At 42.5% G+C, this 24,373-nt stretch overlaps 1 protein-coding gene across 1 annotated transcript in view; it reads left to right on the top strand.

Annotated features, from left to right (window-relative positions):
* Nucleotides 1-13,199: 13,199 nt before the first annotated feature.
* The window catches only part of plekhg2 (pleckstrin homology domain containing, family G (with RhoGef domain) member 2), a 102,821-nt gene continuing 91,647 nt past the window's right edge, over nt 13,200-24,373 (top strand). Inside the window, exon 1 of the mRNA XM_060943489.1 lies at nt 13,200-13,217. The gene's annotated coding sequence lies outside the window, so the exon portion shown is untranslated. The remainder of the gene's footprint in view (nt 13,218-24,373) is intronic.

Here is a 24,373-nt window from a genome sequence, read left to right as displayed (position 1 = left end):
CACCCCCTTTCGTATCTCATTATCTGTAGCCGCTTTATCCTGTTCTACAGGGTCGCAGGCAAGCTGGAGCCTATCCCAGCTGACTACGGGCGAGAGGCGGGGTACACCCTGGACAAGTCGCCAGGTCATCACAGGGCTGACACATAGACACAGACAACCATTCACACTCACATTCACACCTACGGTCAATTTAGTGTCTCCAGTTAACCTAACCTGCATGTCTTTGGACTGTGGGGGAAACCGGAGCACCCAGAGGAAACCCACGCGGACACGGGGAGAACATGAAAACTCCGCACAGAAAGGCCCTCGCCGGCCACGGGGCTCAACCCGGACCTTCTTGCTGTGAGGCGACAGCGCTAACCACTACACCACTGTGCCGCCCCCAATTCACTTCATAAGTCACATAATTAGTTGATTAAGAGCCACCTGTGTGCAATCAAAGTGTCACATGATCTGTCACATGATGTCTGTATAAATCAACCTGTTCTCGAAGGACCCTGACTCTGCAACACTACTAAGCAAGCAACATGAAAACCAAGGAGCACTCCAAACAGGTCAGAGACAAAGTTGTGGAGAAGTATAGATCAGGGTTGGGTTATAAAAAATATCCCAGACTTTGAATATCCCACGGAGCACCATTAAATCCATTATAGCAAAATGGAAAGAATATGGCACCACTACAAACCTGACAAGAGAAGGCTGCCCACCAAAACTCACAGACTGGGCAAGGAGGGCATTAATCAGGGATGCAACAAAGACAGCAAAGATAACGCTGAAGGAGCTGCACAGATCCACAGTGGAGATGGAAGTTTCTGTCCATAGGACCACTTTAAGCTGTACACCCCACAGAGTGGGGCTTTATGGAAGAGTGGCCAAAAAAAAAGTCACTGCTTTAAAAAAATCATGTTTGGAGTTTGCCCAACAGCATGTGGCAGACTCTCCAAACACATGGAAGAAGATTCTCTGGTCAAATGAGACTAAAATTGATCTTTTTGGCCATCATGGGAAAAGCCATGTGTGGCGTAAACCCATCACCCTGAGAACACCATTCCTACAGTGAAGCATGGTGGTGGCAGCATCATGCTGTGGGGATATTTTTCATCTGTAAGGACAGGAAAGCTGGTCAGGACTGAAAGAAAGATGGATGGCACTAAATACAGGGCAATTCTGGAGGAAAACCTGTTTGAGTCAGCCAGAGGTTTGAGACTGGGATGAAGGTTCATGTTCCAGCAGGACAATGACCCTAAACGTACTGCTAAAGCTACACTGGAGTGGTTTAAAGGGAAACATTTAAATGTCTTGGAATGGTCTAATCAAAGCCCAGACCTCAATCCAATCGAGAATCTGTGGCATAACTTGAAGATTGCTGTACACCAACACAACCCATCTAACTTGAGGGAGTTGGAGCAGTTTTGCCTTGAGGAATGGGCAAAAATCCCAGTGGCTAGATGTGCTAAGCTAAAACCCCAAGAGACTTGCAGCTGTAATTGTAGCAAAAGGTGGCTCTATAAAGTATTAACTTTTTTTTTGGGGGGGGGGGGGGGGGGATACTTATATACACTCTTGATTTCTGTTTTTTCATCTTAATTATTGTTTGTGTCACAATAAAAAATAATGTGCACCCTTAAAGTTGTAGGCATGTTGTGTAAATCAAATGGTGCTAAGCCCCCCAAAATCCATTTTAATTCCAGCTTGTAATGGGATAAAACAGGACAAACACCAAGGGGGATGAATACTTTTGCAAGGCACTGTATCTGTTGAATCTTATATTGCCTATAAAAAGCCTGTGAACAAACAAAATGTTTATTCACTCACTCACCACTTATGTCTGGGTCACTGCCACGTGGACCCTATTGATCCACGTCATATTAATTGGAGCATAGTTTTACACCGGATGCCCTTCCTGCTGCAACCCTCCAATTTCCAGGCTTGGGAAACAACCATTCACACTTATGGACAATTTAGAGTAACTAGTTAACCTAACTGCATGTTTTTGAACTGTGGGAGAAAACCCACACAGACACGGGGAGAACATGCAAACTCCACACAGAAAGGCCCCTGTTGGCCACTGGGCTCAAACCCAGAACCTTCTTTCCGTGAGGTGACAGTGCTAACCACTACACCACTGTGCTGCCCAGCAAACAAAATGTTTGTTACTGAGTCTAAATGTTCTAATTTATGAATGGAACTATGCTCATCATTCATATTTCTCATACAGGGCTCCATTGATGGAGTTGCTTTTGGCACAATCCCTTAATTTAAAGTTTCCAACATTCAACTGAAAACATGAAGAGTGGGTGTTTGGTGCCTTGCTCGCAGGCACTTCAGCCATTCCTGCTGGTCCAGGGAATCGAACCGGCAACCTTTTAGTCCCAAATCTGTCTCTAACCATTCTTCTTTTGACCTTTTTAGTCATCTAATGTACCTGAACATCTGTTTGGTCAAAAGACAATATGAATTCACTGCCTCACTTCACTGGTACTGTCTGAAATTTCCTGGCTCAGAGCTGGAACTGATGCTGCAGTAAGCCTAACAGCTACTGCATGTATTTAAGATCAGCAAAATATGTACAAGGCCATGCAACACTGGGATTTTCCTGTGTGAAATACAGAGATGTTCCAAAGAAAGGTGTGACACATAATGAAGTCATTTTACTCTGGCTACACGTCAAACCAGATGCTACCATACTGAGTAACATTTCGAAATAGTACGTCACTTTCTCAAACCGAATGACTTTTTTTTCTTCTTCTTTTTTGTCATTCTACTTAGTATGGCAGTATATTGCTTTGGCTAAGACACAAAACTAACTTCCAGTTAACCCGTCCCCCCCGTTTGCTTACGTGTTTGAATGTTTGTGCAATGACCAATCTAATCCATTTTAATAATCAAAGACAAAGTTCTGGGTTTTGTATGATAACACTTGTATGCGAATAAAGCAATAAACATCTAACTATTATTCTAAATGTTTAAACAATCTACTTAATCTAAATATTTTGAGAAATTCATACTTTAGCCATGACTTGAAGGTGCAATTTATGACTCCTTGGGCTGTGTTTAAGACCAATTACACACACACACACACTTATTTTTCTTGGCTAAATGACTACTGTGCACTGAACCATTTATCGTTTCAAGGTTCAGCTCTGCACATAAGCAAATTGAATATCTGCTCAGGGCCTCACAGCTAGCAGGGGGCTGTGTTAAGGACAGGTTAAAGGACAGGATAGGCTTATCATAATAGTACAGTAACACATTTAAGTTCCTACATAATTAATTGCGCCTGATGTCAGGTAAAAGTCATAAAACATCGAACAAGTAAGTTGCATTTTTTGGGATGTTGAATGAACTCCCAGTCCTAAGGGAAGGTACAAATGCTAGCCCCACAGCTTTTCATATAAATTTCTTATGGGAACTTCCAGCATTATGAATATGACATTTGCACTTGTATTAATGAACAAAACGACTCACATCAGAAACGAGCTTAGGATTAATAAGTCAATCTTCATACAGTGGTGCTTGAAAGTTTGTGAACCCTTTAGAATTTTCTATATTTCTGCATAAATATGACCTAAAACATCATCAGATTTTCACACAAGTCCTAAAAGTAGATAAAGAGAGGCGGGGTACACCCTGGACAAGTCGCCAGGTCATCGCAGAGCTGACACAGAGACAAACAACCATTCACACTCACTTTAGAACCACCAATTAGCCTAACCTGCATGTCTTTGGGGGAAACCGGAGCACCTGGAGGAAACCCACACAGACACGGGGAGAACCTGCAAACTCCACACAGAAAGGCCCTCGCCAGCCGCTGAGCTCAAACCCAGGACCTTCTTGCTGCGAGGTGACAGTGCTAACCACTACACCACCATGCCGCCCCTCCAGCGCTCCCATGTCCCTCAATAGATAAGCGGTATAGACAATGAAAGAATGACCCAAACATTTTATTCTCCTACCAGAAGGTATGATGAAGGTAGGGAACAGCAACACAGTGATTTGAGCATGTTAAATGTTCGACTTTAGTATACCAACACAAAGCATAGAATGAAGAAATTAAACTGTCAGCAGTAAGAATTTCAGGTTGCATGTCTTGGCCATCAGCAATCCCATTAGTGTAATACTTTTTAGATTATGAATAGTCAAGGAAGTTGTCAAAACAGTTATGGAGGACTAATGATGATGGAGAAGGCAAACATGAGTGAAGAATGATTGGCTTAACTAACTAGTGCCAGAGTAGTAAAACAAAGACATATTGTGCTCTGGAATTAAGCCAACAATTAATTACTAAGCTCTTAATTAGTTTATGTTTGTCTATTTTGTAACTAGAAACTCTGTGGTTAGGTTGAGTCTTCTGTTCTTGTTATTACCACTTGGTTTGCATCATGTTGCACCTCAGATGATCTCAGTGCATTGTTGAAATAGTCAAGGGACCACAAAAAGCTACAGTTACAGCCCCTGGGGAATACACAGCAGATTATAAAACCATCTAATTATATAGCCTACACATCAGTTCAGTTCCCTTGATTTCTACAAGAAGTGCACATCCTAGACTACAATATCATGTCAGAACTAGATCTCACTACATCAGAGAGATGAAGCTCCATCCTCGAAGAGCTGGTCCTGCCCTTCACTATAGCCTTGTGAATGTTTCATCCCTCATATAATAACAGCAGACATAACTTTTTTTTTCCTGTTTAGTTACCTTGGTGGGCGGCACAGTGGTGTAGTGGTTAGCGCTGTCGCCTCACAGCAAGAAGGTCCGGGTTCGAGCCCCATGGCCAATGAGGGCCTTTCTTGCGGAGTTTGCATGTTCTCCCCGTGTCCACGTGGGTTTCCTCCGGGTGCTCCGGTTTCCCCCACAGTCCAAAGACATGCAGGTTAGGTTAACTGGTGACTCTAAATTGACTGTAGGTGTGAATGTGAGTGTGAATGGTTGTCTGTGTCTATGTGTCAGCCCTGTGATGACCTGGCGACTTGTCCAGGGTGTACCCCGCCTTTCGCCCGTAGTCAGCTGGGATAGGCTCCAGCTTGCCTGCGACCCTGTAGAACAGGATAAAGCGGCTAGAGATGAGTTACATTGGTGGGAAATGTCACATTATCAATGATAGGTTTTGATTTGTCTGTACTGAAGAAAGATGAATTGACAAAGTTTGATCTAGAAATGTAGTCCTCTACTGTCTAGGAGATTCTACCTCACGGATCAACCCAGAAGCAACAGTCACCGACCCAAAGACATGGCTGTTCAGAGATCTTCCTCAGTTTATTGAGAGACAAACATGAGTAGATATCCACATTTCAAAGTGTGGTGTAGTGATATGATTGGAAGATGTGATTAGGGTGACCAGATTGCATTTTGTTATCTAGTAGCATAGTGGTATACAGATCAGTTAAATTATGGTCAGATAGCAGATTTTGTAATGGCTGAGAATAGGCCAGGCTATGTCCATAGACCAAATTTAAACTGATTTATTTCACCTGTTTGTGAGAACACCAAGAAGAATGCATATGCACATGTAGGCTATATCTCAAAAATTGTATGCACTATAGCATGAACTTAAAAAGTAGATATGTGACCTCAACATAGCCTAGGTCAGAATCAACCTTACTAACCATTCCCCACAACTGAATGAATAAAGCAAGATGATGTGTACAAAAGTGAACACTTTAATGGAAGGTGCAACAAGCTGTTCAACACAGCAATATGGCCAAACTGTCAGAATGGTATGTTAAACAGAAACAAAAAAGAGACAAGTGATTTGAGAATATATACTACGGAAGCCAAGAGAGGCCCTTCATATAATCCTTTTTTTTATTCACCTTGTTATCCCGAGATAACGACATAATTAATTCAGGATCTCGAGAAAACAACACAACTAATTCGAGATCTCGAGAAAACAAAACCTTTATTCCGAGATCTCGAGAAAACAAAACAATTATTTCATGATCTCGAGTAAACAGCTGAGAAATGGTTCATTCAGGTGCGCCAAGAGACTTGTGATATGCTGACTTTGGGGCTATTTCTCATTCTGTATAGACGCAACTTTGGTCATTAGAATGTCTGGAATAATCGATCACCTAATAAGGCAATATTTTGATCAGGGGTTGACACAGGGAGAGATTGCATTAAGTCTTTTAATCAGGGATAATTTCAAAATTAGTCCATGGCACCTCTGCAGAAGACTGGCCCGGCTTCGTCTCTACCGACGGAGATACAGTGATCCAGCTGAGATCATGAAATAACGGTTTTGTTTTCTCGAGATCCTGAATTAATTATGTCGTTATCTCGGGATAACAAGGTGAATAAAAAAAGATTATATGAAGGGTCTCGCGGCTTCCGTAAATATACACTCAAACAAAACAGCAATAAAGGAGGAGAGGGTGACAGCCCGAGGAAAGCCCCCACAGGAGCGCACAGCATTTGCAGCATAGGCTACCCAACTCAGTACAGGAACAAAGCACTTACAGTGTGTGCAGTAGGCTTCATGCGCATTGTTCTCGGAGGAAGGGGTAGGTGCCCTGTAAATCTTTGGAAAAGGTACATTTTCTTTTCGGCATAATTGCTGCGGCATTACTGCTGCTAGCTGCTAGACAAAGAACAATCGCGCCAGTTAATGTTTATTTTATTGTTGCATGGCAACACGTTCTGTTGTCTGGAATAATGTGGCTAAATAAACACCCATGCCACAGGGCCAGGGGGCAGTAACCAGGAAAGCTTGCGATTCCTGTCAATTCATCAAAATAGTAAATGCAGACATTTCTGCGCTAATGATTCCCACGCTGCTCAGTCGCAAACGTCGTGAGTGGCGAAAACCGGGACATATCCGTGTCCCGACAGACTTTTGTCGGGACTCGGGACACACAACCCCAAATTGGGACTGTCCCGGTAAAACCGGGACGTCTGGTCACCCTAGATGTGATTCAAGAAGCCTAGTTATCTGAGTGTGATAGTGTAGCTTCATTGGGTGATGCAGTATTACATTACTGATCAGGATAGCCTTATGAAAAATAGAGAGTGAAGATAAGTTTCAAGGATTTAGGTGGAACTGGAACTAGCCAAAACAAGTAGCAAGCAAACTAGCCAAAACCAGATGCAAGCATGCCAAACAAATATCTCTGTCAATCAAAGTTATTATACACTCTCAGAAAATAAAGCACATTATTATACATACAGGACACTTTTTCGATAGAATAAAAACATGTATTCTATTCCCTTCGAGCAGGTTTCATTCATGTGGTTTGACAGCATGCAATATTGTTAGCATATCGCTTATCCTACATGCATTACATCACTCTACCCAATGGAGAATGAGTATTGAATATGGTTTATGATACTGCATGGTTGTCAAGACAACATGATGCTTTCTGCTGTGCATGAGCAGAAGCATTTCTTTGTTCACTGGGAAAGAGAAAGATGCGTTGGTCGGACACCAGAAAGACTACCAAAACTTCATTAGATATTCTTCACACATATTTACAAGAGAAAAACATACCAATGGACATTGAAAAACTGGAAAAGAGAGTGTACATGTATAATAATAATAATAATAATACTAATAATATTGGCTGGCTTTTTTCATGGTATATCAGATATATTCCATTCAGCTAACATGATATTGAACTCATCTTCAACTCGTTCAGTATCATGCTAGCTGAATGGAATATATCTAATTGACCACTCAATGCCAGCCAATACTGTTTAATTACTGTACCTTTAGGGGTACAATGGCTTGTCATTGGGGCAGTACCATCAAAGGTACTTATTTATACCTTCTATATACTGCTTGGGAACATATATGTACCTTCTTGCCCTAAAATGGTACAGATAGTTACCTTGAGGTCCAATAATGAGCCTTTAGGGGGTAAATTAGTATACCTTAGCCAAACAGAAGCTTTTATTTATCACAAATTTAACCCGCCTAAAGCAGTGAACACATACATATGCCCAGAGCAGTGGGCAGCTATGCTACAGCACCCAGGGAAACAGATGTTAGGTGCCTTAGTCAAAGCCCAACCTCAGGCCATGGCTGCCCCATGTTTACCTAACCATCCGTCCATTATCCGTAACTGCTTATCCTGTGCAGGGTCACAGGCAAGCTGGAGCCTATCCCAGCTGACTATGGGCAAGAGGTGGGGTACACCCTGGACAAGTCACCACATCACCACACACACACACACACACACACACACACACAAAACCATTCATACCTACAGTCAATTTAGAGCCACCAATTAGCCTAACCTGCATGTCTTTGGGGGAAAACAGTGCACCCAGGGAGAACACGCAAACTCCACACAGAAAGGGCTCAAACCCAGAACCTTCTTGCTGTGAGGCAACAGTGCTAACCACTACACCACCCAAATACTCCTGTGGTCCATCCAGGGATCAAACCCTTGGCATTATTAATACCACATGCTAACCAACTGAGCTAACCCACCTAAGGGGACAGAAATGGACTCCTACTATAAACCTATTTCTGACAGTGTATTTAGGGGTCCAAGCATGAAAGTCAACTCAGACCTAATGTGTTCAGTCAGTGGGAATTTCAAGAATAGAAAATCCATCCATTATCTGTAGCCACTTATCCTGTTCTACAGGGTTGCAGGCAAGCTGGACCCTATCCCAGCTGACTATGGGTGAGAGGCGGAGTACACCCTGGACAAGTCGCCAGGTCATTGCAGGGCTGACACAGAGACAAACAACCATTCACGGTCAATTTAGAGCCACCAACTACCCTAACCTGCATGCCTTTGGGGGAAACCAGGGCACCCTGAGGAAACCCACACAGACATGGTGAGAACATGCAAACTCCACACAGAAAGGCCCTTGCCAGCCACCAGGCTCGAACCCAGGACCTTCTTGCTGTGAGGCGACAGTGCTAACCACTACACCACTGTGCTGCCAGAAACAGAGCATTTTTATTTTTCATCCATCCATTATCTGTAGCTGCTTATCCTGTTCTACAGGGTCGCAGGCAAGCTGGAGCCTATCCCAGCTGACTACGGGCGAAAGGCGGGGTACACCCTGGACAAGTCGCCAGGTCATCGCAGGGCTGACTCAGAGATGAACAACCATTCACACCTACGGTCAATTTCACCTCTAGCCACTTTATCCTGTTCTACAGGGTCGCAGGCAAGCTGGAGCCTATCCCAGCTGACTACGGGCGAAAGGCGGGGTACACCTTGGACAAGTCGCCAGGTCATCACAGGGCTGACACATAGACACAGACAACCATTCACACTCACATTCACACCTACGGTCAATTTAGAGTCACCAGTTAACCTAACCTGCATGTCTTTGGACTGTGGGGGAAACCGGAGCACCCGGAGGAAACCCACACAGACATGGTGAGAACATGCAAACTCCACACAGAAAGGCCCTCGCCAGCCACCAGGCTTGAACCCAGGACCTTCTTGCTGTGAGGCGACAGTGCTAACCACTACACCACTGTGCTGCCAGAAACAGAGCATTTTTATTTTTCATCCATCCATTATCTGCAGCTGCTTATCCTGTTCTACAGGGTCGCAGGCAAGCTGGAGCCTATCCCAGCTGACTACGGGCGAAAGGCGGGGTACACCCTGGACAAGTCGCCAGGTCATCGCAGGGCTGACTCAGAGATGAACAACCATTCACACCTATGGTCAATGTCACCTCTAGCCACTTTATCCTGTTCTACAGGGTCGCAGGCAAGCTGGAGCCTATCCCAGCTGACTACGGGCGAAAAGCGGGGTACACCTTGGACAAGTCGCCAGGTCATCACAGGGCTGACACATAGACACAGACAACCATTCACACTCACATTCACACCTACGGTCAATTTAGAGCCACCAGTTAACCTAACCTGCATGGCTTTGGACTGTGGGGGAAACCAGAGCACCCAGAGGAGAACATGCAAACTCCTCACAGGAAGGCCCTCGGCTCGAACCCGGACCTTCTTGCTGTGAGGCGACAGCACTAACCACTACACCACCATGGTCAATTCAGAGCCACCAATTAGTCTAACCTGCATGTCTTTGAACTGTGGGGGAAACCGGAGCACCCGGAGAAAACCCACACAGACACAGTGAGAACATGCAAACTCCACACAGAAAGGCCCTTGTCAGCCACTGGGCTTGAACCCAAGACCTTCTTGCCGTGAGGCAACAGTGCTAACCACTACACCACCGTGCTGCCAGAAACAGAGCATTTTATTTTTCATCCACCCATCCATCCATTATCTGTAGCTGCTTATCCTGTTCTACAGGGTTTCAGGCAAGCTGGAGCCTATCCCAGCTGACTACGGGCGAAAGGTGGGGTACACCCTGGACAAGTCGCCACATCATCACACACACACACACACACACACACACACACACACACACAACCATTCACACCTACAGTCAATTTAGAGCCACCAATTAGCCTAACCTGCATGTCTTTGGGGGGAAAACAGACATGGACCTCAAGGTAACTATCTGTACCATTTTAGGGCAAGAAGGTACATGTTCCCAAGCAGTATATAGAAGGTATAAATAAGTACCTTTGATTGTACTGCCCCAATGACAAGCCATTGTACCCCTAAAGGTACAGTAATTAAAAACACTATTGGCTGGCATTGAGTGGTCAATTAGATATACAGTGCCTTGCAAAAGTATTCATACCCCTTGAACTTTTTCACATTTTTCCACCTTACAACCACGAACTTAAAAGTTTTTTATTGAGATTTTATGTGATAGACCAACACAGAGTAGCACATAACTCTCATCTCATTATCTCTAGCCGCTTTATCCTTCTACAGGGTCGCAGGCAAGCTGGAGCCTATCCCAGCTGACTACGGGCAAAAGGCGGGGTACACCCTGGACAAGTCGCCAGGTCATCGCAGGGTTGACACAGAGACGAACAACCATTCACACCTACGGTCAATTTCATCTCTAGCCGCTTTATCCTGTTCTACAGGGTCGCAGGCAAGCTGGAGCCTATCCCAGCTGACTACAGGCGAAGGGCAGGGTACACCCTGGACAAGTCGCCAGGTCATCACAGGGCTGACACATAGACACAGACAACCATTCACACTCGCACCTACGGTCAATTTAGAGTCACCAGTTAACCTAACCTGCATGTCTTTGGACTGTGGGGGACACCCACACAGACATGGTGAGAACATGCAAACTCCACACAGAAAGGCCCTTGTCAGCCACGGGGCTCGAACCCGGACCTTCTTGCTGTGAGGCGACCAGAAAATCCTATGGCTCGAGGACCGGTAGTCGCGCACCACTCATCTCATCTCATTATCTCTAGCCGCTTTATCCTTCTACAGGGTCGCAGGCAAGCTGGAGCCTATCCCAGCTGACTACGGGCGAAAGGCGGGGTACACCCTGGACAAGTCGCCAGGTCATCACAGGGCTGACACATAGACACAGACAACCATTCACACTCACATTCACACCTACGGTCAATTTAGAGTCACCAGTTAACCTAACCTGCATGTCTTTGGACTGTGGGGGAAACCGGAGCACCCGGAGGAAACCCACGCGGACACGGGGAGAACATGCAAACTCCACACAGAAAGGCCCTCGCCGGCCCCGGGGCTCGAACCCAGGACCTTCTTGCTGTGAGGCGACAGCGCTAACCACTACACCACCGTGCCGCCCGCGCACCACTCTTCCTTCCTTAATGAAAACTGCGCGCACGTGCGTCTTCTCCACCTGGTTTCCTGCCAAACCAAACGCTACAGATGAAAGCTGGAAAACAGGGCAAACGAGTGAATTCCGGCGCCCTTTCCACGCTTTCGTGTCGCTGTAAGCGGCGGAGAGTGTGAGCTCTGGAGTGACGTGTGGCCTTTAGCCGTTAGTGGGCGTTCAGAGGTTCAGTCCGGTTTCCTGAGCAGCGCGAGCTGAACGCACACAGCTGTGTGGAGCTCTTTCAATCCGTGCGCGTGAGGCGCAGCGGACAACACAGCTGTTCTTCTGCTTCCCTGCGCCATCAGTGTTACACACAGATTCCCACTAATGCGCCCTGACTGGGAACGTTATTCCATTGACGGACGCGGAAAAGGTTTTCCAGAGGAAGGACACGCCACAGCTGGACACAGCAGCAGCAGCAGCGCGACTTCGGGACCTTTGATGACTTGCACACCTGTGAAGGTAAGATAGCATCTTGATAGCGCTCGTGCCAGTTAAATACCTACAAGGATGCAAAGGAAAACTTTCCCTGGTATCTCACACACACACACACTTATTGTCAAACACATCCAGTAGTGTGTTTACTCTTATGGGTAAGATACAGACTGTTTAGTTTTAATTAAAGCTATTAAACATCTGGTGTTGTGTTGTGTTAAGGGTTTATTCAAACCAAAACAGCCAAACACTAATCCATATCTCTATAACTTTATTCACTTCCTGAACCGATTCCCACTCTGAATCAGTAGGCTATGAATCAACTCCTCCTTCTGTATGGTGCAGCTCTTTACACCAGAGCTTCTCAAACTCTTTGCACCCCCTTCTGAACATAATCTGACTATTTAACTATGAGCCTCATTATTTCAACGTGTTTTTTTATTATTATTATTATTTCTGAAATTTCCACCAACATGAGGTCCAAGTCCACATTAATAGCTAGTTTGTGAGTTATTGAGATCTGGATTGAAACAATTCAATTAGTCAAACCATAAGACCTCAGTGATAAATATAACAACTTCGATAATAACCTGTTGTACTTTCCAGCACTAGCTTATAACGACAAACAAAACAAAATAAAATAAAACATGGTCGCCCTGACTATTCTTCAAGAACTACAGGACCCCAGTAGTTAAGAACAATAGAAAGTTCTGTCAGTTAAGACAAGAACCTCTGCTCTTCACTCACTTATCTACAGTTCTACAGGATATCAGTAGGGGGTAAATTCTTCTGCACGCATAGTATACTGCTGTCCCACCACAGCCTAGTAAATAGCATGTCAAAGTAGTAAACAGCATGTTTTCCTTTAACTCTTTGTCATGAAGCTCTTTAACTGTTGCAACCAAAAATGACTCCGTTTATAATTCCTCCGTTTTATATTTTTAAATTAAATAGCCTACTAATAATCTCGAAAAGTTTCATCCAGTTAGTTGGTTACTAATCTTAAAGTTCTTATTATACACAAGTGAAGAAATTTTCATTTACTTATGACGTTTCGATGTCTTTCTTAGCTGACATCTTGATCAATGTCCCTACATCCTGCTAAGCTAAGAAAGACATCATAAGTAAGTGAAAATTTCTTCACTTGTGTATAATAAGAACTTTTTTTTAAAAAGATAAATAGCCTACTTTTTTGGCATCATGGTAGGTTTCATGCTAACGGATTTCATTTGTCAGAATAATGTTGAGCTGTGTAATGTGATCCTGTAATCAGAAACCTATTCCTTTGACTAGCAATTTGACTTTAAACTTTATTATTCATCATTAATCTACATTTTATGGACCATCCTTTATGGTTCACAGTTACACAATATTTATATGCATTAAATTCCCGAATGCATTCCTGTCCCTCTGATTTATTATCTTAGCTGTAGCTCAGAGCCTTTCTCTTTGGAGTCAGGGAGGCTTGGTTAAAAGCCTTCAGAAACAGATCTGCTTGGAGATAAAAGTGCAAACAGTCTCCCGGAGCATTGGCCCTGCTCTCCGGCCCATCTTGCTCAACGGACTTTATTTTCTTAACGACTGGAATGCTGGCTATTCAGGGCTCAGAAATAAAACATGGCCTGCTCTATATTCAGAGAGTTACTTGAGCCTGGAATAAATTGCTTTATTAGCTGTCATGCCAGGGATGGCAGTCATCAGAGTCAGATTGAGCTTTGGTGCTCAATTGCTTTCACGTGCCAAGAATTGTCCCTGGTTTGTGCCAGCACAAGGACATGAATCATCATTAAAACTCAGAGAACATAATAGATTTTTGCAAGTTTTCTTATTTATATGCATATAACGTGCTCTTTGATTGCAGTACAAACACTGAGAGCGCTGCCCTACAATACAAACACCAAAGCCCAAATCCTTAAACTATGTCAAAGACTGAGCATGCCAGGTACCACTGAGATGAAGAATTCTGATCACATATGGATTGGTTTATCAAAATGGACTGTTTGTCCAAAAAAAAGTTTGCTCTATATGCACCTGTGCTAAAGCTTAGCAACACAGAGTGGATTGTCTGCCAAATGCTGTCTCTTGGAAAAGCACCCAACTCCTGGTTATTTTCTGTGTAAACACACCATGGACCTGTTGGATACATATATGTAGAACTTGGCAAAACATGACAGTCACGTATTCTGGCCTAGCACTCCTGCTAATATCTGTGTCAAAGCAAAACATGGAAATATTTCCCCTGAAAGAGATTCCTGTCGTTTCCCGGCTACTTGTTTATCTTGAATATTGTTGTGTATCACAGGGAAAATATATTTTTTAGATAGCAACCCTGGGAGTCTTCACATGATGAGGTTTCACCATTTGGAATCACAGGGAAGAATGGGAATACGCTATGATGTTAAGTTTATGTGTACGGCCTTGAATGAGAAAGTTACATGTTTACTTTGAAAACACTCATCGCTCACACCTCTGCTGTAGAGAGACATTGACAAGCAGCCTATGCCTTACTTTTTCCTCTTCTCAGGAAAGCAACGCCCATCCTCATGAGCATGTAAATGGAATAACCTGAATCTTCATTTCCTTTTTTTTTTCTAAACCCCAACAAAAGGAATGATGATGATCTTCCCAGTTCTCTGCACAGTATCCCACAACATGACTACAGACGATATACATCTGTAGTTTGTCCTGTGCTTTTTGTATCAGGAGAATGATATTTCATTAACACTCTGGCAGTTTTCTAAGCCATGCCTCTTCTCTTGTGGTATTTTTAACATTTTGCCAAGAACTGGAACAGGCTCGGGTCCTTTGAAGACTTATTTTAGAACAAAAGCCAAAAAGTGGCTGCAAGTACGACAATAAAGCAATTGCAGCCCATTTGTAATGCTTAATGCTCTTTCAGTGTACAATAGTCCCACTCTTTATGATGACCCAGACCATATGTTTTGTCCGCATGCATCTAGTTTTGCACTGCATCATGAACTAGAGTAACAGTATTAACTAGATGATGTTGATGTATAGTTACGGTACTAGATGGTCATTTGAGTATCTTCATGGAGACAGTTTTGGCCCTTTTCCACTGCATAGCTCAACTCAACTTGTCTGGACTTGACTCTACTCATTTTTTGTATCAGCAGTTCATTTTCCACTACAGCTGGTCGTCATAGCGACGACGCATAACACCGCAGTGATGTCACTGTCAGTGCGACACAAACAGAAACATCTTTATCATTATTAATACTACTACTCATACACGTTTCAAGGGTCCGAAGGGTTCGGCAAAATATCAGTACAGGGTGGATAATTTTAAATGACCAGTGAGAAAACACATACAATCAACGAGGTATAATAAATAAATAAATAAATAAATAAATACAGGGTTAGTCAAAATTATGTTAATACTAATGGATTATTTTTCTCCTGAATGTGTGGTGCGCCGTGACCGCTGCTGGCGTAATTGGGCCCTACTTTTTTGACACCCCAACAGTGACGTCAGACGTCTACTTACAGATGGTGCAGCAGTACGCCATGATGAACTTCCACTACAGATCCGATTGGCGGGGTATTTCCAACAGGATGACGCACCGCCGCGTCTTGGCCATACTGTTCATGCTTATCTTGACCACACATTTCCAGGTCGATGGATAGGTCGCGGCGGACCATTGCCATGGCCTCCACACTCCCCTGATTTGACGCCCTGTGATTTCTGGTTATGGGGTATGGTGAAAGAGCATGTGTATTGCAGGAAAGTTCATGATATCAATGACCTCAAGGACAGAATAAGGACTGTGGCATCATCTATTCCACACGAAATATGTGTCCAGGCTTTAAATGGTACTGTTGCTCGCTGGTCTTTGTGTGTTGAACATGATGGCAAACAGGTTGAGACCGTCCTGTAAATCATCTTGCACGTATGATGTATGTTTTGTGAATAAATGGTTTCTACCATTTAAATGTTAATATAATTTTAACTAAACCTGTATAAGGCTATTTAAAAATGGAGGGTTTGTTCAGGACGTCCTGTCTCACACAATGATGATGCAGTGATATGATTCTCTCTGACTAATCAGTAGTCTGCAAAGTTTTCACTTCATCTTTTGGTATCTCCTCAGCTTGCTTGGAACCTTGATGGCGGTGATACAAAAAAAAAAAGTACTGGTTACCGGGTACTATCCATGACTTTGGCCCAATGGAAAACCAAAAAAGTTGAGTAGAGTCGAGTCGAGCTGGTACCAGGCAGTGGAAAAGGGCCATTTAAGACATCCACAACAGGCAATTTCTCCTTTTCTCCTGCTTTATCTTGAGTTTTCTACAAGTCAAAAGCATAGTTTTACACTCTTCTCCCTTTTGCGGCAGAATTTCCAGCCCAGTGATACAGTGGCGGCCTGAGACAGAGATTGGCTTTAGTTGAAAGGGGGAGTAAGTCTGGAAGGAAGCAGTGGCGCTACAGCTGCGTTTACGATTCTGAATGCAAGGTGGTTCATGAAGGCTGTCCATTGCCTGCTGACTCAGAAATAACGCTGTCTGTCTCTATATACTGTCACTGTCTTCTATGAATCATCCAACCCACCTCCCTGTTCTGACTTCTCAGATCTCTGGATGCAGAGTGCTGTTTCAGGGATCTGACATCCTTTCAGCACATCTGTCTGTGTCTTCCCCTTGTATAAATCATTACCGTCTTTATAGTGCATTCCTTTTTAATTATCATCCACGGCTTACTTTTTTCTAGACGTGCATTTTTCAGGCGCCATGTATAAATTCTTTTATCTTTTTTTAAAATATAGACACCAATTAACTTCCACCCACCCATGATTAAGTGAAAACAGAGCTAACTTATCTGTCACCTTTTATTTGATATACAGACACTTAGGGCTTTATTTTACTCCATTCTGGCATGGCTCACCAGCTATAATTAGTCACATGCAGAGACACAAAGGGATTTTCCCTGGTAAGAGACACTCAAGCTGATAATATTCGCTCTCCATAGTTTTTTTTTTACAGTCTTATTCTTTACTACAGCCAATGACACTTTTATAGCGCCTTGGAAAAGTCTGGATGTTGCAGCTCTCCCAGTCAAACCCTTTCCCCTAACTGTATGCTCTTGAGGGTAACAACCACATTTGCGTGAAACTATGATGCCTCACAGACAGCCGGAACGACTCAGGTTCGGATTTTCAGCCCGAGTTGCTTATCATTATGTCATTAGAAGACTTGTCCTTGCCATATCATAGGAATGCGTCAGTCTTATAGTCCAGAACTATAACCAATTGTGTTTTTTCCTCAGTAGGTGCTTTATTGTGTGTCTTTTCACATGTAACCGATTACTAACCCACACAGCTGCTGTACAGCTTCAGGGAGTTGCCAAGTGTAGTCCAATCTTTCACAACTTCAGAATGTCTGATTTAGAGCATGCCAAGCGCATGAAATATGTACACAATCTAAGGTTCATGGAATTATTTTGTACACATTATTCATATAACATATGAGCTCTAGAAGATTACACCGAGCAGCTAATTGAACCAGAAATCTTCGATAGGTAGATAGATGTGCCATCTACTAATGCAAGAGTACAGCCCACATCTGTTGCAAGTTAGGGTAAGTATTTACAAGACCAAATAGTATCCATTTAAGATATTTAGGATATTGATGTTGAAGGCAGAACAGTTACGATACCACTTGTTACTTGTCACACAACAAGCTTTAGAGAGTTTTTTATGGACTGTTTGAAGATGGATGACGATTAAAAAAAAATTTACTTCCTCTTCACCCTGGCGTTTGAGAACCATATATGAGATACTTTTATCAGTTCTTTACTGCCCTGCTTGCTAAGTATGGGTATCTACTTCAACAAACATTTCTCATTGTTTTTGCACAGGCTACAAGAGAGGGCCTTTGTTTTTGGTGAGAATGAGGAGGAGACCAAAGGGTTTGGTGCCATGGGCCGATGAATGGTTATACGGGGGGTTGAGCCCACTGGGAAATGTGAAGGTCAGCTAGAAAAGAAACAATGACGTCCACTCTTTGTCTGAATGTGGACAATAGCCCAGGCAGGCTGGTGCTGATGTCTCTCTTCTGCAGTGTCTTCACTGTTTATTTTTATGTTTGGGTCCATTGGGTGGCCTTCCTCAGTGAGCAGGTCAACAATTGAACATCAAAGTATAACCTTGTACTTTCACACACAGTCACAAAAACAAATACAATGCCCACAGTGTGGCTCTATTGTTTATGCGAATGCAAGTGCGTTAGTGCTGGCCACAGAGCATTTCATATCTTTTGTACAGTTTTCTGGCCACAAGCTTCAGAACCTTGAAGGCTTTAATCTGATTGGCTCTTTGTATTTCCATGGAGTATCTGCACTTTCATGTTCCAGTTTTCAGGAGGAAAAGAAACTTTTGAACACTGTGGCACAATGGCAAACATACAGGCAGTGGTACATTCTGGCGTGATCATATCCATGCCCTACACCCTTTGAAGGTTACAACATTCATAGTGAGAAATCTGTCGGGCCCTCCTCTATAGGAGCTGAAGCTAATAGTCATTTGGAAAGCAAAAAATCATTTTCAAAGCTGGTGATTTATCGTCATACAATCACTGAAATGTAAGCAAAAATGAGCATCTCAATAGAATAAGGATGTAACTGAATATGAATGCATTTACTTTCATGTGAGTGTGAGTGAGATATAAAGCTTGCAGGACAAACAAAGAGCATGCTCAGGAACATGCATTTACAGCATTCATCCTTAGTAACCGCCTGATCATGGCCATGCTGGTTTAAATTAGGTTGCAACTTGTTTATTTTCATTTATTTTTCTAGAGACCAATTATGAACTCGAGTGTTGTAGCTGAGATTGAGGAAGCAGTATTCACTGACCGTGCTAACATTGCTGACATGTACCCCTTTCTTCCAGTGTTTCCCAGTGTGCCTGAAGGCATAGTTTTAAAGAGGGCTCATATCTAATTAACCCCTTGGCTGCCGCCCATAATTAATTGTAATGGGCCGGGCATATAGGACAAAAATAGGTCAAAATTGGGATATTTTGGTAATCTTTCTCTAACTTGTTTTGAACTTTATGTTTTTAATATTTGTATAGAAAAATCACAAAAGACACTGTTTTAGAGTAAAAATAACTGGTACCCAAGTAAAATGGGTACCAGTTACCCAGTAATGGTAAAATGGTACCCAGTAAAATGGTACCCAAGTAACTGGGTACCATTTTTATGATGGTCTTTGGTATGACCCAACCGTGAATAGAACTCACAATTGAGAGGTAGACATGCTAACCACTAGGCCAATTTGTAGTAATGTGCCACTGTGAAGTAAAAGTAATGTGCCATGTAAGGTGCATAAAAGGAGGTGTTTCTCACGAGTAGCGTACGTCATAAGGCACAGCGGTGAAAGATGTCATGATGTACATGACTCGTCCAAGGGCATTGAAGGGGTTAATAAGAAACTTACAAAAACCTTCAAGTTTAAGCCATGCCTACTTCACATTTAGCTAAATACAGATACAGATATTTGGAGCACTAAACATATGCAGATAGCACTGTTATTGCATTCTACCCCTACTATATAATAATGAACATAAAGGCTAAGGAAGTGGCATGGTGGTGTAGTGCTTAGTGCTGTCGCCTCACAGCAAGAAGGTTCTAGGTTCGAACCCAGTGGCTGACGGGGGCCTTTCTGTGTGGAGTTTGCATGTTTTCCCCATTTCTGTGTGGATTTGCTCTGGTTTCCCCCAAAGACATGCAGGTTAGGCTAATTGGTGGCTCTAAATTGACAGCGAGTGTGAATGGTTATGTGTCAGCCCTGTGATGACCTATTGACTTGTCCAGGGTGTACCCTGACTCTTGCCCCTAGTCAGCTGGGATAGGCTCCAGCTTGCCTGTGACCCTGCACAGGATAAGCGATGATGTCTAAAGACTAAGCAAAACCCTTAGCAAAAAGAAGTTTATTCAAGTGTACTATGAGTATACTTATTTTTTACTAAAACTGAGGAAGTATACTTGAAGTTCATCTCATCTCATTATCTCTAGCTGCTTTATCCTGTTCTACAGGGTTGCAGGCAAGCTGGAGCCTATCCCAGCTGACTACGGGCGAAAGGCGGGGTACACCCTGGACAAGTCGCCAGGTCATCACAGGCTGACACATAGACACAGACAACCATTCACACTCACACCTACGGTCAATTTAGAGTCACCAGTTAACCTAACCTGCATGTCTTTGGACTGTGGGGGAAACCGGAGCACCCGGAGGAAACCCATGCGGACATGGGGAGAACATGCAAACTCCGCACAGAAAGGCCCTCGCCGGCCACGGGGCTCAACCCGGACCTTCTTGCTGTGAGGCGACAGCGCTAACCACTACACCACCGTGTCGCCCCATACTTGAAGTTGACTTTTTATAAACTATATTTTATATACTTAAGAATAGTATAGTGAAGTATACTTGGCTTATACTGAAAAGTATAAACAAAAGTCTAAGACTAAGTACATTAATACTAAGACTTACACTTATACTTTAATACTAAAACTTATACTTTAGTATACTTTATACGTTTTTCTGCCACAAAGTACTAATACTTAGTATATCTTGCTCCAAGTGCATAATAAGGTCAAGTCATTGACTCATGCTTAACATTTAATTTATATATTAATATAATATAATGCTGGAGTTTAAAACTTTACAGTATATAGTATGTGTGCTCAATTGCATTATCTTTATGTACCTTAAAATCATACACAAAAACAGAAAAACTTTTGACTTGACTTTATTGATCAATTTCTCCAGTAAGGAAGGACTTGATTTCATAAGTCTTTGTTTTTGAAATGTTTGAAATGTTTGAAAATATATCAAACTTGTTTTCAACATTCTGTCTTGTGATTTTGTAAATGCATCACACTCGTGTGTACATACAGTGTGAGTAAACTTTAAGAATACTTTAAGGAGTATATTTACAGTATATAAATAGTAAGCTACAAGTAATATGCCAAGCAAACTTTTAAAGTATAACAAGTAAACTAGTGAAATAACCAACGTTTATAACAGTATACTTAAAGTATACAATAATAAACTAAAAATAGGGACTCGAAGTATATAAATAAGGGCTGTTGTGGCTCAGTCGATTAAGGCGCCATGCCATAAATCTGGGGCCCCGGGTTCGATTCCGACCCGAGGTTATTTCCCGATCCCTCCCTGTCTCTCTCTCCAGCTCATTTCCTATGGAATCAATTTTGTGCCAAAATGTTCATACAATACTTCTGAAATATCAAACAAAAACGACAAATCAAAATACAAAAAAAGAAAAAAGTCAATTTTTTTAGACTGGCAAACAAATTATTCGTGTAATCGTGCAAAATATCAGTCTATTACTCTTCAGAAACCTTTTATTTTTGTTCTGCGTCTTTCTCAGTTTTGTTTGACGTAATTTATTTTGGTTGCGATTCCAGCTTTCTCGTTTGCGCTCCCTGACTTTTTGCTTGCAGTTTTGGCACAAACTTCACGTGTGGGTGGGCTGTCCAGGAACGCATTCCCATTGGCTAACTTGTGTTTGACTGACAGCTACGCTCAGCCATTCCCTACTTGGATTCTGGCGGACTGTTTGGCGAGTGACCGATCCATTGACGGTACACAAGGATCGAGTGGACTTCAGTGGCGACTATGATATTGAATTAATTCGACAAAGTGTAAATTCAATATCATAGTCGCCACTGAAGTCCACTCGATCCTTGTTTACCGTCAATGGATCGGTCACTCGCCAAACAGTCCGCCAGAATCCGAGTAGGAAATGGCCGCAACAGCCTCCGGAGGAATCGCTGAGCATAGCTGTCAGTCAAACACAAGTTACCCAATGGGAATGCATTCCTGGACAGCCCACCCACACGTGAAGTTTCTGCCAAAACTGCAAGCAAAAAGTCAGGGAGCGCAAACGAGAAAGCTGGAATCGCAGCCAAAATAAATTACGTCAAACAAAACTGAGAAAGACGCGGAACAAAAATAAAAGGTTTCTGAAGAGTAATAGACTGATATTTTGCACGATGACACGAATAATTTGTTTGCCAGTCTAAAAAAATTGACTTTTTTCTTTTTTTGTATTTTGATTTGTCGTTTTTGTTTGATATTTCAAAAGTATTGTATGAACATTTTGGCACAAAATTGATTCCATAATTTCCTGCCTCTACACTGTCCTATCCAATAAAGGTGAAAAAAGCCCCCAAAAAAATCTTTAAAAAAAAGAAGTATATAACTAGTACAATGGCAGTATATCGATAAGTGTACTTGTGGTATACTTTAAGCATACGAGAGGGATATACCAAGTACATTGATAGTATATAGATGAGTGTACTTGTTGTATACTTTAAAGTGTATTTTTGCAAACTTAAAATGAACTTTAAAGTATACTTTTACAAACTTGAAATGTTCCAATTTAGTCCGAAAAAGTATTAAATTTGTATACTTTCTAGTACACTAAAAGTACATGGTCTGTAGTATACTTGCTATACTTATACTGAAGCATAATTAATAAAATGAACTTTAAGTATACTACTTTTTGCTAAGGGAAGAAATGGCAACTTCAAACAAAGGCACAAGCTGTAGAATGTTACCTCAGCTAACGATAAAAACATGAAAGCTATAGGAACTTATATCATGCACCACTCTACTGTTTTATACAATTTAAAATTATTATCTACACCAACTGTGTTGGAGAAGGTGATGTTTTCACCTCCCTTTTTGGGTTCGTTTGTTTGCTGTTCCCAATATAACTCAAAAAATAGTAAACAGATTTTGATGAAATTTGGAGGAAAGGTGGGCAATAGGCCAAGGAACAATTGATTAGATTTTGATGCAAATCCGGGTATGTATGTGGATCCAGGATCCAAATATGTTTGCAGATCCAAGATTTTTTTGTAGATATTCTAATATGTGGCTTGGCGGAGGTATGCGCTCTACCAAGTGACCTTTTAGTTAAATGTAATGCTTTGTGCTTGAACTTGACCTACCATTGTTAAATTCAGGGTCAGAACGTGGCAGAAAATGTCAGGAGCAAAGTGTCCATCGGTTGTTCTTTTTGAGGATGACTGTTTTGGAGGGCCCTTCATAGCAATTGCATTTCATCATATCAGTAAGGAACAACTCCACAAATGGCTGCCATGGGCAGTCTGCCTTTTGGAGTGCTGTTCTTTGGGTTTCATCCCTTGTGAAAGAAGTTCACAGCATTCCGTTTAAAAAAGTTATTAAAGAATGTGCTTTGAGGCAGTTAGTGGTGAGTAAACAAAAATATCTTGCTGAAGGACTATGGGAAAACGTCTGTGGCTGGTTGTCTGCAATGTCAGTCATGTTGGCTCTTTCTGTTCTTGGCCACATTTATTAACAAAACATACCAGATTCTTTAGCGAATGCCAGAGACCTGGCTTGTGAAACTAGTACGTGTGAGACATACACTCAAGTTTTCATTAAGCCTCCAGTGTAAAACTTAAATGTCTATAATGGCTACCATGAGCAATATGCTTAATGGGCTTTTCTTTTTTTTTTTAAATTAAAACCACAAGCTACAATGGAGGTCGTTTGAATCGTTCGGATTACACTGTATTGACATCACTATTATATGATTGTAAATGGGCTATGTAGGCGAGACATACTGCCTACTCATGACACATGACATGTCTGCACATGGTTCTGCTAAGAGACAGCTGAAACACACCATATTAGGTTGTAACGCATACACTTAGTCATTTCTAAGTTATACAATTCTAAAACCCAGATCCCTCTCACACATAGGGCTTTTAAACCTGGACTTCTTTAGTGCCTTCACAATCACTCACAAAAAGGAAAAAAAAAACAACTCCCTGCTTTCCCATCCACACATGCGCATACACATACACACAGCTGTCCAGCTGTGCTCCCATATGTCAGCAGGAGTGTGTGTCTCTCTGTCTGTTACTGTCAGGAGCAGGGCTTGGAGAGCACGCAGATGTACCTGAAAGCATGCCATGAGGGTTTGACTGTTACATGTGAAATTATAGGGTGTAAAAATCTTCCCTTCATACATTTTTCATCATGACAGCATTTTGCCTGAGGAGCATGTTAGACCGCTCTGAGCTTGCACTTTGACACGTAGGACATAGCTCTACATTAGGAGGTACAGAGTAGCGTGTAAGCGTCACTCCAACATCTGGGGCAGTTAAGCAGATGTTGGCCCATTTCCACTCGGCCTTAAAATACCCCCAGCCCCAGGAGGAGGCATTTACCCTCTATTAGAACCTTCACAATGGTAAAGAGTGGAAA

Source organism: Neoarius graeffei, chromosome 17 (assembly GCF_027579695.1).
Source record: "Neoarius graeffei isolate fNeoGra1 chromosome 17, fNeoGra1.pri, whole genome shotgun sequence".
Lineage (NCBI taxonomy): Eukaryota > Metazoa > Chordata > Actinopteri > Siluriformes > Ariidae > Neoarius > Neoarius graeffei.
This window is presented reverse-complemented; position numbering and strand designations above follow the sequence as displayed.